This window comes from Tenrec ecaudatus, chromosome 14, assembly GCF_050624435.1.
Source record: "Tenrec ecaudatus isolate mTenEca1 chromosome 14, mTenEca1.hap1, whole genome shotgun sequence".
NCBI lineage: Eukaryota > Metazoa > Chordata > Mammalia > Afrosoricida > Tenrecidae > Tenrec > Tenrec ecaudatus.
The window spans coordinates 71,257,687-71,270,882 of NC_134543.1; the positions used below are offsets into that span (position 1 = coordinate 71,257,687).

The 13,196-nt window shown below is 44.8% G+C and overlaps 1 pseudogene; it reads left to right on the top strand.

Annotated features, from left to right (window-relative positions):
• The first annotated feature begins 363 nt into the window (after positions 1-363).
• LOC142426609 (small ribosomal subunit protein eS19 pseudogene) lies at positions 364-9,562 on the top strand (annotated as a pseudogene).
• The last annotated feature ends 3,634 nt before the right edge of the window (positions 9,563-13,196 follow it).

The following is a 13,196-nucleotide window of genomic DNA, read 5'->3' on the forward strand; positions in this document are numbered from 1 at the left end:
GCTTCTTATGTCTGGGAGTCTTCTTATCTCCAAGCTGCACTAATTAAGATGAATCGAAGGGCCCTTTATGCCTTGTCCCTGGGAGTCTGACTAATGTAACAAGATGTTAGATGTGGCTTTCTGGTTGTCTCCCCAGAACAGCAGGGCAGGTGACAAATGTCCCCACGTCCTCAGGAGATGTAGGACTGACTACTTCTGTGGAATCTGCTAAGAGGCTGTGGAGCTGGTGTTGCACTAGCCCCTTGCCTGCTCCAGGTGAGGCTGAGGAGGCAGAATTCATCATGGAGGGAGAGTGGTCTGTGTCCCCTTGGTGGGTGATGGGTGGGTGGGGGAAGTGGATGCTCTCCCAGGGACAGAGGCTAAATGAAGAGCGAGTGCTTCAGAGCTGGGGGATGTGGGAACTTCTACCTTTTCTATGTTGGGCCCAGCTGGCAGATTAAGGTGAGACAATGAAACTTGATGAAGGAACTGTGCTCTCACTGATGGAGGGCTGAGGGATAAACTGGCAAGGACCCATGGAAGGAAGTGAGTCAAGACTGATTAAAAAAAAAAAGAATTCCTTGGAAGGTATCAAGCTAGAGGCTGAGGCAATGCTTTGGTGGTCAGTTGGAGGAGGCTGCAGGAGGGGCCTCCGTGGGGAGGGGTTTTGGGGGGGGGCGAGGATTTCTGATTACAGTTGTACCATGTAGACTTGCCCGATTCATAACAGTAGCAGATTTACCATGATGAAGTGGCAGTGAAAATTATTTTCTGGCTGGGGGGTCACCACAACATGAAGAACTGTATTAAAGGGTCCTGGCATTAGGAAGGTTGAGAACCACTGATGTAGACAAACCTCATGTCTCTCTCTTTTCCCTTCCTACTATTTCCCCAAAGGAACTGTGGTGACTCTGGGGGATAAGCATGGGGCTGCTATCCATAAGGTTAGTGGTTCAACCCCCCCAGTAGCTCTGAGGAAGAAAGGTGGGACTGTCTGTTCCTATAAAGTCTCGGACACTACATAGAGCCACTAGAGTCAGAATTGACTTGATGACAGAGGGTTGGTTCGCTTTGGACTGTTGTTCTCTTAACCCAGAGAGGAGCCAGAGGGAGCAGAAGGAAATGGGGAAGGAGGTCTAAAAGGTACTGACTGTGTTCCTTCCCCACTTCTCCACCCTCACTGCCCTTCTCCTGACTGGAGCAGTGCAGTTTTAATGGAATGAGAATGTGGAGATCTGACCAGAGTAGGATTTTTATATGAACATGAACAAAAGACTTTATCACCGGAACGGTTGGAGAATCTACGAGCCTAGAGGTCTAACGGAGCAAGTCCACAGAGCGAGTTTTGTAGAAGTCACCAAGCTTTGTCGTGTTGAATTCCATGTAGTAGAAACGTTGGTTCTGACTGGTAGCGACAGAACAGAACGCTGTCTGGTTCTCTGTAAGCTGCCCTGTCTTTATGCTTGGTGCCTTGGCTGCAGCCGCTGTCACTCCATCTTCGCGAGGGGCATCCTCTTGTGTGTTATCCATCCACATCAGGAGCCCCACGCTCCTCTGAGGAGACAGCGCTTCTTCCCCACGTGCACAGTGAGTGCCTTCCCCCCGAAGGGCTCATTTCTGCCACTGTCTCTGAAATGTCCCATTGCTGTTCATAAGGTTTTCAGTGGCTAATCCTTCAGAAGCAGACTGTCTATTCCTTCTTCGTGGTCTGTTCTTAGCCTAGAAGTGCAGCTGACATCTGTCCACCTTTGGTGATCCTGCTGGTATTTGAAATACTGGGGGCATATCTTCCAGCATCACAATAGCATTCAAGCAACCACAGCACAAAAACAGGACACAGCTAAACAGCAGTCTAAAATGGTTACACCGTTTATAGCAATGCTAAATTTTTACACTGCTTTCTAAGTAATGGATCATGCATGATCTAATTCTAACACGAAAGATTGTGAGCACTAATAATGGACATACTATCATCACAGCCAATGAATATGCTCTTAGGCACCCCCAAACAAGACAGCAAAACAAGGCTATGTGCTGGGATGACAAGCATGAATAAGACCTGGTTCCTGCGCTCAAGAAACACGCAGTCAATCTAGAAGTTCATTCTAGCTTGGAGCTTTCTTATTTAAGTTGCCTAGGAATCAGTGGTGTTAGTTGTGGGGCTTGTCAAAATATGCCATAACTTGTGGATCTGATTCAGTTGGTCTGGGAGGGGGTCCAGGAAGTTGTGTTTTAATAAACAATTCTACCAGTTACCCATGGAGAAATAATAATCAGCACATACACACCAAAACAATTTAAATGTATTAGGTTATATGTTACAGAACTGCACAGAGTTTTCTCCAGACTCTGGAATCATACTACCCCTATGGAGTGTCTGCCTATTCCTTAAGGTCTCAAAAGTGAAAAGAAATGGATATATTTTTTACCAAATTGGAAGAGCATGTGCGGGTTTGTTTGCCTTAAAATAGAGGCTAAACCAAATTTATTATGGGTCTTTTGAAGGCCAGTGAAGATGAAGGCAAGCATCTTCCAGGGAAGCTTCTCAGGCCCTGATTTCTGACAGCCCAACTTCTCCCAGGTGCAAACAAGGCTTAGGGTAGAAGCCAAAGGAGTTTCTTTATTTAATGATGGTTACTGATTGATGTGAGCAGCCTTGAGCAGGACCAGACAAGAGAATCTTTACAAAAATACATACAGGAATAATGGGCTTTCTATGAGCAGATGCTTGGATAGGCACACCTGCTGAGCATGTGTGGGAGAATATGCACAACCACACACAGGTGTGACAGAGGATATCAGTACCTGGATATTTATTGCAAATATTTCCATGATTGTGGTATGGTATCCAGAGGACTAAGTCATGCAAATTTTATAAATAGAACCAAATGACTCAAAGGAATGAGTTGCTGGACCTGGGAGCTCTGACTGTTGTTGTGGGGGACATCGTGGTCCTCAAAGAAGCAGTGACTAAAGCTGGTGAGCAGCACATAGGATGCAACTCTCTCCTGTCTGGGGAGAAAGAGTGAGGAAGCTGGAGGGCACAGTTAGCAAGGGAACCCTAATACTAGTGAGGTATGCATACCTTGGAATTTATCAGCCACTTGCTTTGTCCAAGGACAAAGTTCAGAAGTGCTGGGGGTTGGGAGGGTAGGCGGGTGGGGGAATAGGGAGGAAGTAGGATTTGGAATGTTCCACTGTGGTGATTGTAATAAATGATATGAAACAACACATGTATGGAATGGCTGAATGCAGAACGGGTCTGCTCTGTAAGCCTTCACTCAATCCACAAAAGATGAAAACAAAAGCGCACGCAGGCGAGAACGGGCTGCAAGTGTGCCGGCACAGTTGCTTTCACTTAAAATGCTTTATTATGGGACAGTAAGCAACTTTGGTGATGTCGTGGGTTACGAACTGGGTTGCTAACTACAAGGTCAGTAGTTTGAAACCACCAGCTGGTCCTAGGGAAAAAAAAAAGACTTCTGGCTCCTGTAAATATTTAAGTATTTGTAGTCGAGGCACCCACAAGGGCAGGTCTACTCTGTCCTATAGAGTTGGAATCTATTTGATGGCAGTGAGTTTGGGTTTTGGTAATTTGGGAACATATATATATAAAACCGGACGTTTGGTGTGTGACCAATTCAGTGATGTGAGTTACGTCCACCATGCTGTACTACCAGCCATGGGGGGAAGGCCAGCCCCCACAACTAATCTAGGGTTCAATAGGTGCAATTGTACAGTTAAGATACATAAAGATTATAATCAAGTCCTAGGGAGCATGAGAGATAGAAGAGAGACTGAAATAATGGAGTCAGACACATTTCATAGTAGCATGCTCACCTCAGCTCCGCTTGGTGCTCCACGTGGAGAGAGGCGGAGCAAGTCGTTTATTGCTAACCAAGGCTTATCTGTCTTTTTAGGGGGCGTGATTATAGGGAACCACACATGTCACAGGAAGGGGCTGTACAATAGGCAATACAAGAAATAAGAGGGGGATATACAATGGGCATTAGCGTAACAGGAAGGGGATGAGCTAGGTGTACACATGATAGGAAGGGGAGGGACTAGGGGCATACATGTGACAAGAAGGGCGGACCTTAGGTTCAGGATGGCGGCCTAACCTTGGTCACCCTTGAGTGGGCTTGACCTCCCTGGGCTCTCCTTCAGGGAAACAGTTTACTACTATCCTCATCAGAAGGGAGTGGGCCCAACTTGTGGGATAAACAGTGGTGTCTGCTTGCTCTGGATGGCTGATAACCCTTAGGGACAATAACCCCTGACCTACTCCTGTTGACCTCCAAGTCTATCGTCATTTACCAGGTGTAGCAAGCAGCTCAGTTTGGCATATATTTGGGGGAGACAACTTGGGAGAAATCTTTGTTTCCCACAAACCACCAATATTAATTTCTAAAGTGTTTCATCAGATCAAATAAAAACTCAGTAGACCTTCAGCGGTAACTCCCATTTCTCCTCCCTCCACCCACGGAGACCCACTCCTAACATGTTGCCTCTAGCAAGCAGAAAGTTTCAGTTCCTATTTTGCCCTTTGTCATGGGTGTTTGGACAAGAGCCTTGACTTTTCTGTTTTAGTCCCTGTCAGCCTTTTCTCCCTAAAGTTATTGTAAGGGATAACGAATGAAACTCTATTTTAAGCATTTGAAAACTTTATAAAAGTGAATTGTCTTTCAAAGTATGAATCCTGTTGTCCATTAAAAATGCAGACAATGAGGGGCGATACTGGGAGGGTAGAGGGTGAGTGGGTTGGAAAGAGGGAACTGATTACAAGAATCTACATGTGACCTCCTCCCTGGGGGGCGGACAACAGAAAAGGGGGTGAAGGGAGATGTTGGACAGGGAAAGATATGACAAAACAATAATTTATAAATTATCAAGGGCTCACGAGGGAGGGGGGAACGGGGAGGGAGGGGAAAAAAAAGAGGACCTGATGCAAAGGGCTTAGGTGGAGAGCAAATGCTTTGAAAATGATGAGAGCAAAGAATGTACAGATGTGCTTTACACAATTGATGTATGTATTGATTGTGATAAGAGTTGTGTGAGTCTCTAATAAAATGTTTAAAAATATGATAGAAGGAAAGAAAAAATAGGAGGAAAGAAAAAGAAAGTAAAAATTATATATAGATTAAAAAATGCAGACAAAGTGAAATATGCAAGACACTAGATTAGTCCAACATTGCATTAGAGTGTATTATCTGTACTGTAGAGTTTATTTCACTTTGTACATGGGTTTGATGATTCATTTACACGTGCGGTATGGTGGTAAACCATTTTGCAATGTTAACACGGGAACAAAGGCCACTTGTGCATATTTTTGGAAAGCCGAGTAGGCTTTTGGAGATAAATGTGGAGAAGTCTGCTTAGCAACAGACTATGGACTTTTGGTTATTAAGTTGCTCAGGGGCCTTGAGCCATGAATCTAGATGACAATCTATGAAAAATCGACATGTGTATTCAAATTGGGGCAGTAGATCAACATTGCCAAGCTATGGTGCAATATGATGGTCTTAAATAGTTAACATAATGCTATGCTGTATAATTACATGTATAGCATTATCTTAATAGGAGCTGATTAAGGAGAATGACAGCAAGCAAGAATGAATGTTATCTATTCAGCACTGATGTTCAGATGGCCACCTGGAAAGTCATTTTTCTCAAAGTCCCATTCCTTGTGGATTGTAGAAATGTCAATTGTTTTCACAGAATTTCCATTTCAAGAAGCAGTTAACCATAATCCCCAGAGAACTCATCTGTAACAGACTACAATAAAACTTGGAATTAATGGTGATGACATTTTACACCTAAATTACTGCCTTCATGCTATAAATAATTATCCTGCTATCCCTATGCAAGGAATTTTCAAATTTTTGCTCTCCATTCCTATCTTATTTCTCATCTGCCTTGTTTGACTAGCTTGTCTCTTATAACTGAATTCAGGAGATTGAATGTCTAATTTTCTGCGTAAAACATTCTCCTGCTTGTTAGCCGTACTTATATGGTAATTCAGCTGAAATAATTTTTCAATGTACTTGATTCAAAGGCCATCTCTGCTTGCCTACTGACTTCTTCACTTTAGGGCTGAATAACTGCTATGTGCCAGTCCATCTCGGTATTTATACAATGACTCCCCCTCTCTCTATTCCTATGTTTTATTCATCACATGTGACCCCATACTTTTAGCCCCCTCTGGTCCCTTCATCGTTGTCAGTTTGTCTTTCTGTAGTAGCTTGTGTGTTGCTGTGATGCTGGGAGCTGTACTGCTGGTGCTTCAAATGCTAGCAGGGACACCCATGGTGGGCAGATTTCAGGAGAGCTTCCAGACTAAGACAGACTAGGGGAAAAGGCCTGGAAATTTACTTCTTAAAATTAACCAGCGAAACCCCTAGAGACCACAATAGAAGATGGCTTTATACAGGAAGATGAGTTTCCTAGGTTGGAGAAGCCCACTGCTATGAAGTCGATGTTGACTGACAGCACAGAGCAGATCTGCCCCATCAAGAATTCGGAGGCTGTCCATCTTTGTGGGAGCAGGTCGTCTCGGCTTTCTCCCTCCCAGGGTTGGTCGAGTGGCCAGTGGGTACAAGGCTTAATCCTCTGTGCCACCAGGGCTCCTCCCTTGGTCGGAAGCCTCTCAGAATACACTGCACTCACCATGCAGTGATCAGGAAGGCAGCATTTTCTCACCATGAGTTCGCCGTGCTCCATACCGTGGGAGCCACTGCCTTCTCAGGGCCCTATCTTGTCAATGGACTGGGCTCCCCCTCTGATCTCATGGACTTGTGCATGGCATGGCCTCTCTGCCTGTTTCTTTTGTCAAAGGCTTTAAGAACTTTAAGAACTTAAGCTTTAATGATGAGCTGGGAAAAGAGAAGCTCAAACAAGGTTTTATAACCTGGTTTTCTATGGCCCCCAGTCCCCCTGGGGCCAGCCCCCTCCTCTACCTTTTCTAAGTTGCAGTGCTCAGTGTTGTACAGATGCGGCAGTGAGCTGTGGACAAGACAGAGGCTGGCCCAGGCTCTGACAAAATAGCCTTGAAAGTTTAGCCATGTGCGGCGACTGAGAAAGGGAGCATGGATCACAGGATCAACCTAGAACCCCTCCCAGGGGGACGAATAATGGGGAAGTGGGCGAGGGGAGATGGAAGACAATGTAAGATATGGCAAAATAATCTATGACTTATCAAGGGTTCATGAGGGAGGACAGGTGGGGAGGAAGGGGGAAGAAATGGGGAGCTGATATCAGGGGCTCAAGTGGGAAGAGAATGCTTTGAAAATGATGATGGTGGCATATGGGCAGATGTGCTGACACACTGGAGGAATGTATGGATTGTGATAAGAGATGTGAGAGCGCCCACTAACATTTTTTTTAAGCAAAATTAGAGGAGAGCATTCTTCTAGCCAGTGAGTGAAAAGTTTCTTCAAAGGATTTCCCAATGTCAGCCAGAATCAAGGTCCTAGTGTTTTCCAGAAGAACCCTGCTGGTATCGTGGTTGGGCTGCAATGCACGTGGTTGGCAGTTTGAAACTGTCAGTGACTTCGAGGGAGAAAGACGGGTCTTCTACTCCTATAAACAGGTACAGTCTCAGAAACCCCCAGGGGTGTTTATGGGCCCGCATTAAGTTTGAGTGTTTCCAGAGCCAGCTTTTCCTTTGAGGCCCTCTCAGTGGGGCTACAGAATTACACACAGTGCATCGAAATTGGCTCCAAATAATGCCATTCAATTTCTACTTTGGTGGTGTTGTTCTTGGAGCTTACTGCAAACTCTAATTGTAAGAAGTTTTAAATTCACAAATGCTTTCTAAAGCGTGGACTTCTCCCATTCTGGTGAAAGCACCCACTTGGGTTCTTTGGTGTGATGCAAACTGTGGAGCGTCCCTCAATTGGGTGAACTTTCTTGGGTTAGTGGTGCTCAGCGCAGAGATCCTTCAGTTTGGGAGCGTGAGGCTGTCAGAGTTTGACGAGCCCAGTCTCCGCTTCGTGACCTTGGTTACCACTTCTTGGGCACATTGCATTTTAAAGGCTGTATAACATTTAAGGATAGGAAGGTGTGGGTACACTTTCATGAAAGTCAATAAAATGCATTTGAGACTCAAAATGAACTCTCACCTCCCTAGCCATCTACCCATCATCCACATGTACCAGGACTTTTCTCCAAGGCTAGAGGTTCATCTTGTACAATGAAACCTGTGAGAGCCGGAATTTGATAGGACTGCCTTGTTTTTTCTGGAGCTCACAATTTTTTTTCTCTGCTGTAGACAGGGGGCTTCCTATTGATCACTCCTAAGAATCCCATTAACCGCTACTTAAGACCCTGGTGTCGTCTTGCATTTTCCTTCTCTGACAGGTTTCCACTTTGGACAGGTTCTGCTTTTTGTAGTTTTTCCTAAATCCTGCCCCTGCCCACCACCCCAGGATCTCTCACTCCTCTTTTGAGCTGGCGGCAGCTTCTTTGTGATTCCCTTTACATTCTATTTTTGTTGAACGTGTCAACAGTAAACTACACACCAAGTCAACAGTCCCTACAGGTACAACTTACTGACATTGATTCTATTATTTCAGTTGTACACTGTTCTCTTTAGTGAAATGGCTCTCAGGTCCTTTGACAACTTTATGATTGTGTCATCTGCCCTCTTGTTGTCAAGTTTTTTTTGTGCACGATGGCTATTAGATTCTTGTTGAATGATGATTTCTAAAGACATTCTCCCACTCAGTAGCTTGTATTTTTCAATTTATTTTGGTAAAGCCTTTTGATGAAAAAAAGTTACTATTTTTATGAGGCCTCATTTATTTTCTTGTCTGTTTGTGCTTTGTTATTAGATTACACCAGCATTTAGAGCTAGACTTAGTTGTCTCCACTTGTTCTAATTTTAAGGGTTTAATTTATACATTTCAGCCCTTAATCCATTATGATTTTTTTTTGTGTACAGTGTGAGACATGGAGCCTATTTAATTTTTCTGCAAGTAGAAACCTTGCAGTGTCATTTATTGAAGATGTGCTTCTTTCTCCATTGACTGGACCTAGCACCCTTGTCAAAATTCATTTGACCATAGATTCTAGTATCAGGATTTTTTTCCTAAGAAAACTGTGTTTACTGTGTTTTTCCCCTGGCCCGCAGCGCCGAGGCCGCACGACGCCTGGCGTTACAGTAAAAGACGTGAACCAGCAGGAGTCCGTCAGAGCTCTGGCAGCCTTCCTCAAAAAGTCCGGAAAGCTGAAAGGCCCTGAATGGGTAGACACCGTCAAGTTGGCCAAGCATAAAGAGCTTGCTCCCTATGACGAGAACTGGTTCTACACACGAGCTGCCTCTACAGCACGGCACCTGTACCTTCGGGGTGGCGCTGGGGTCGGCTCCATGACCAAGATCTATGGGGGGCGGTAGAGGAATGGTGTCATGCCCAGCCACTTCAGCCGGGGCCCCAAGAGCGAGGCCCGCCGGGTCCTGCAAGCCCTGGAGGGGTTCAAGATGGTGGAGAGGGACCAAGACGGCGGCTGCAAACTGACACCTCAGGGACAGAGAGATCTGGACAGAATCGCCGGACAGGTGGCAGCTGCCAACAAGAAACATTAGAACAAATGATGCTGGGTTAATAAATCGCCTCGTTCGTAAAAAAAAAAAAAGGAAAGCTTTACTGTGATTCGTATAGTTCAGGGAGTTACACATGCGCAGACTCAGACACACCCAGGCGCAGACACCAGCATGGAGTGGCTCTGGAGCTTTTGGAGGAGGCCCAGGACTGTGATCTGGGGCCTCCTCACCCTCGGCTCTTGTTCTACAGGCCCAAGCCCTGGCTGAGGCTCAGAGGGGTTTCCTGGAGGCCGCCAGGCTGTTTTGATCATGGTAGCTGGTTGGTACAGTTGAGAGAGTCCTGGTGGTGGAGTGAATGGTTAGTTAGGCTAATAACTGCAAGGTCAGCAGTTCTAGACCACCGTCTGTGGGAGAGAGATGAGCATTCCCACTAAAGAGTTACTCTCTCAGAAGCCCACAGGGGCAGTTCTACTCTGCCCAGTGGGGTCGCTCACTGTGACTTGGAATTGACTTGATGACAGTGAGTTTGGTTTGGATTTTTTTTGGTGTAGGACGTTTTAAAATCAGGAAGTTTGAGGCCTTCAACTTTCTTCTTTAAGCCCCCCCACCCCCCCCCCTACCCCCTACAGCTATGGACGCCCTCTTGCTTTCCCATATAAAGTTCAGGATTAGTTTTTCTCTTCCTACAAAGAAGGCTGTTGAAATTTTGATCAGGAATTTGTTTAACATATACATTACTTTGGGTAGATTTGACATCTTAATGATATTAAGTCTTCTAATCCATGAACATGGAGTATCTTTCCATTCATTTAAGTCTTATTTAATCTTTTTCAAGAATGGGGTGTTAGTTTTTATAATCTGGTAATTAAAGTCTTTAAAAACAAAGAAACTATTCCATTGGGATGCCTGTCAATTTAAAAATAATCAATTGTTTAGTGCCTCCTACACACTGAGTATGGAGCAGTCAGATCGAAAACAAGGTCTCTCATGCCACTAAGAATCCTGCAGTCTGTTCAGAAATAATTACACACACACATATGCAATGAGTTAAATTACTTGAATGATGTTGTCTTTCAGGATTGTTAGTCATTGGAACTCATAAGTTCTGGAGAATGCATAGAAGGCTTCCCAACGATCCTCTAGTAGGCGGGTTCTAGTATGCAATACAGTGAGGTGTTGGCACAGAGGCAGCACAGGGTGGTGCATAACTTGTGAAAATGACATACCCAGGGGCCCAGTAGCTTGGGAGGACATGGCATGCTCAGAGTTACTACAATAACTTCATAGGTTTGAAGAACTTATGAGAAACATACAGTAGATGAGTCTACCATGGAAGGTGGTGCTGAAGATCATGAAGTGTTTTGAATACTAAGGAAAAGAAGTTTATTGTATATATCTTTAAAGTTTATTATATTCTATCCTGGAGGTACGGCAGAGTCACTGAAGAAGTCTGAGCAGTATGGTGATATGGTTAGAGTTTTATATTAGGAAAATCTACTCTGGTGGAAATGTCAACGAGAGACTGAGTAGCGGCAAGATTGGATGCAAGAAAGAGCAGTGAGGCTATTTCATAATATCTCATTTGGGAGAAGGATAATGGCGGCAAGGGATTTAGGAAGCACACAGTATGGATGGTGGGTTAGATGAGCGGCACAGAAGAGAGAGGTTTAGGGCTTGGTCAACCTTCATCAACCAACATAAAGAAGACAGGAAACAGATTTTTTTCCCCTGTGGATGGGGAGGGGAGAATATTTGGTAAGAGGAAAGGTAGGTTTGGCTTTGGCTGTAGTGTGTTTTGACGTGTCAGGGTGGGACCAGGGGAAGGGAAGACATTCAGATGGGACCAGAGAGATAGGTGGTTCCACATACCTGGAATACAGAAGGGAGTTCCGAGCTAGAAATATTGTTTTGGGAGTTACGCTTGTGGGTGGGTGTGCCAAGAGGTGTGAGCAGAGTAGATAAGTATCAGCAGAGTAAGAAGAGTAGAACAAGGTAGCAGAATGAAGAAGAAAGAACACCGCATTTCAGAGATGACAGTGTCCCCTTAAATATTTCAGTTTGCATCTCTCAAGAACGAGGACACAATCATGACATCCGTATGAGGGTACATCAGAAAGTATTGCTACCAGATTCGTGTAGACATGGCTTTATTCCAAGCAAAATGTGTTTGAACATGACTGCAGTTAGTAGGTAACTGCAGACAAGTCTCTCAGTAATTCACTTATCGTCATTCCTTAAGGTGCCTTCAAAAAAATCTCTTATCAGAACCAGGGGCTTCTGCGGAGAGCTGCTTGGCCAGTTAAATCAAGGCAGCAAGGTGAGCACAGAAAGTTATGGTAACTGTGTTTTTATTTTAAGTGATTATTTTATTGGGGGCTTACAGCTCTTATAACAATCCATATATCATTTGTATCAATCATATTGGTACATATGTTGCCATCATTATTTTCTAAACATTTACTTTCTATTTGGGCCCTTGGAATCAGTTCCTCTTTTTACACCCCCCCACCTTCATGATCCGTTGATAAATTATTATTGTTTTCATATCTTACACCGACCGCTGTCTCCCTTCTCCTGTGGTTTCTTCCCCCTTCCTTTCCCTACCCTCCTGGTACCACTACTCCCATTTCAGACGGGCTTATCTGACCTGGATTCCAGTGTCCGTGCATCTGTACCTGTGCACGTGCTCTGGTCTAGCCCACAGTGAAAGGCAGGATTGGGGTCATGAGAGTGGGGGTGAAGAAGCCTCCAGGAACCAGAGGAGGATTGTGTGTGTCTTCGGTGCTGCACTGCACCCTGGTTGACTCATCCCTTCCTGGCGACACTTCTGTGAGGGGATGTCGCACTGTCTACAGATGGGTTTGGGTCTCTGCTCCAACCTCCCCCCCTTGTTCTCAACAATATGTTTTTTGTTGGTTTGTTTGTTTGGGGCCTTCTGATGCTGGATCTCTGTGTTTTGAGACTTCAAAAGGGTTATTTCGATAGATTTTCTTCAAGGACACAGGAGATCATGGGAATTTATTATGAAGAAGTTTTAAGAAAATTGAAAACATTGGTGAGAAAAAGGGCAGGAAAACTGTGCCAAGGGATTTTTTCCTTCTCGTCGTGACGGTGCTCATTCGTTGAGCACAGCAAGGCTGTCCGATGAGAGCTTCTCCAGGAACTCTGACCCCAGCCAGCCCCAGCCCCGCTCTTCCTCCTTTACCCCCCAAACTCAGAGAATATAGAAAGGGAACACCATCAGAGGCCCCGGAGACACACGTGCTGCTGTTTTGATGCGTTCTAAGCTGAAGAGTGCGGAATACCTTGGGGGAAGGGTTAAAGAGGGCTAAGTATTGCAATATCAAGAAGCAATAGCTTCACAATTTGATATTTTTATTTCATAAAGTCTTGTATGATTTTATATATATTCCCATATTCTGTTTACTTAGAACAGTGGTGGGAGTCGAATGACCCTTTCACAGGGGTCGTCTAAGACCATCGGAAAACACATATTTCCCATGGTCTTAGGAACTGAGACACCGCTCCTCTGTCCGTCTCCGCATGGGTTCGCCCACATGCACACAGGCCCACATATGAGTAGCCGGAGTGAAGACTGCTACCCATGCTACACCATGCTTGAAGATAAAAATTCATGTATTTGTCATTAGAAATAAATATTTTACAATGTACAATT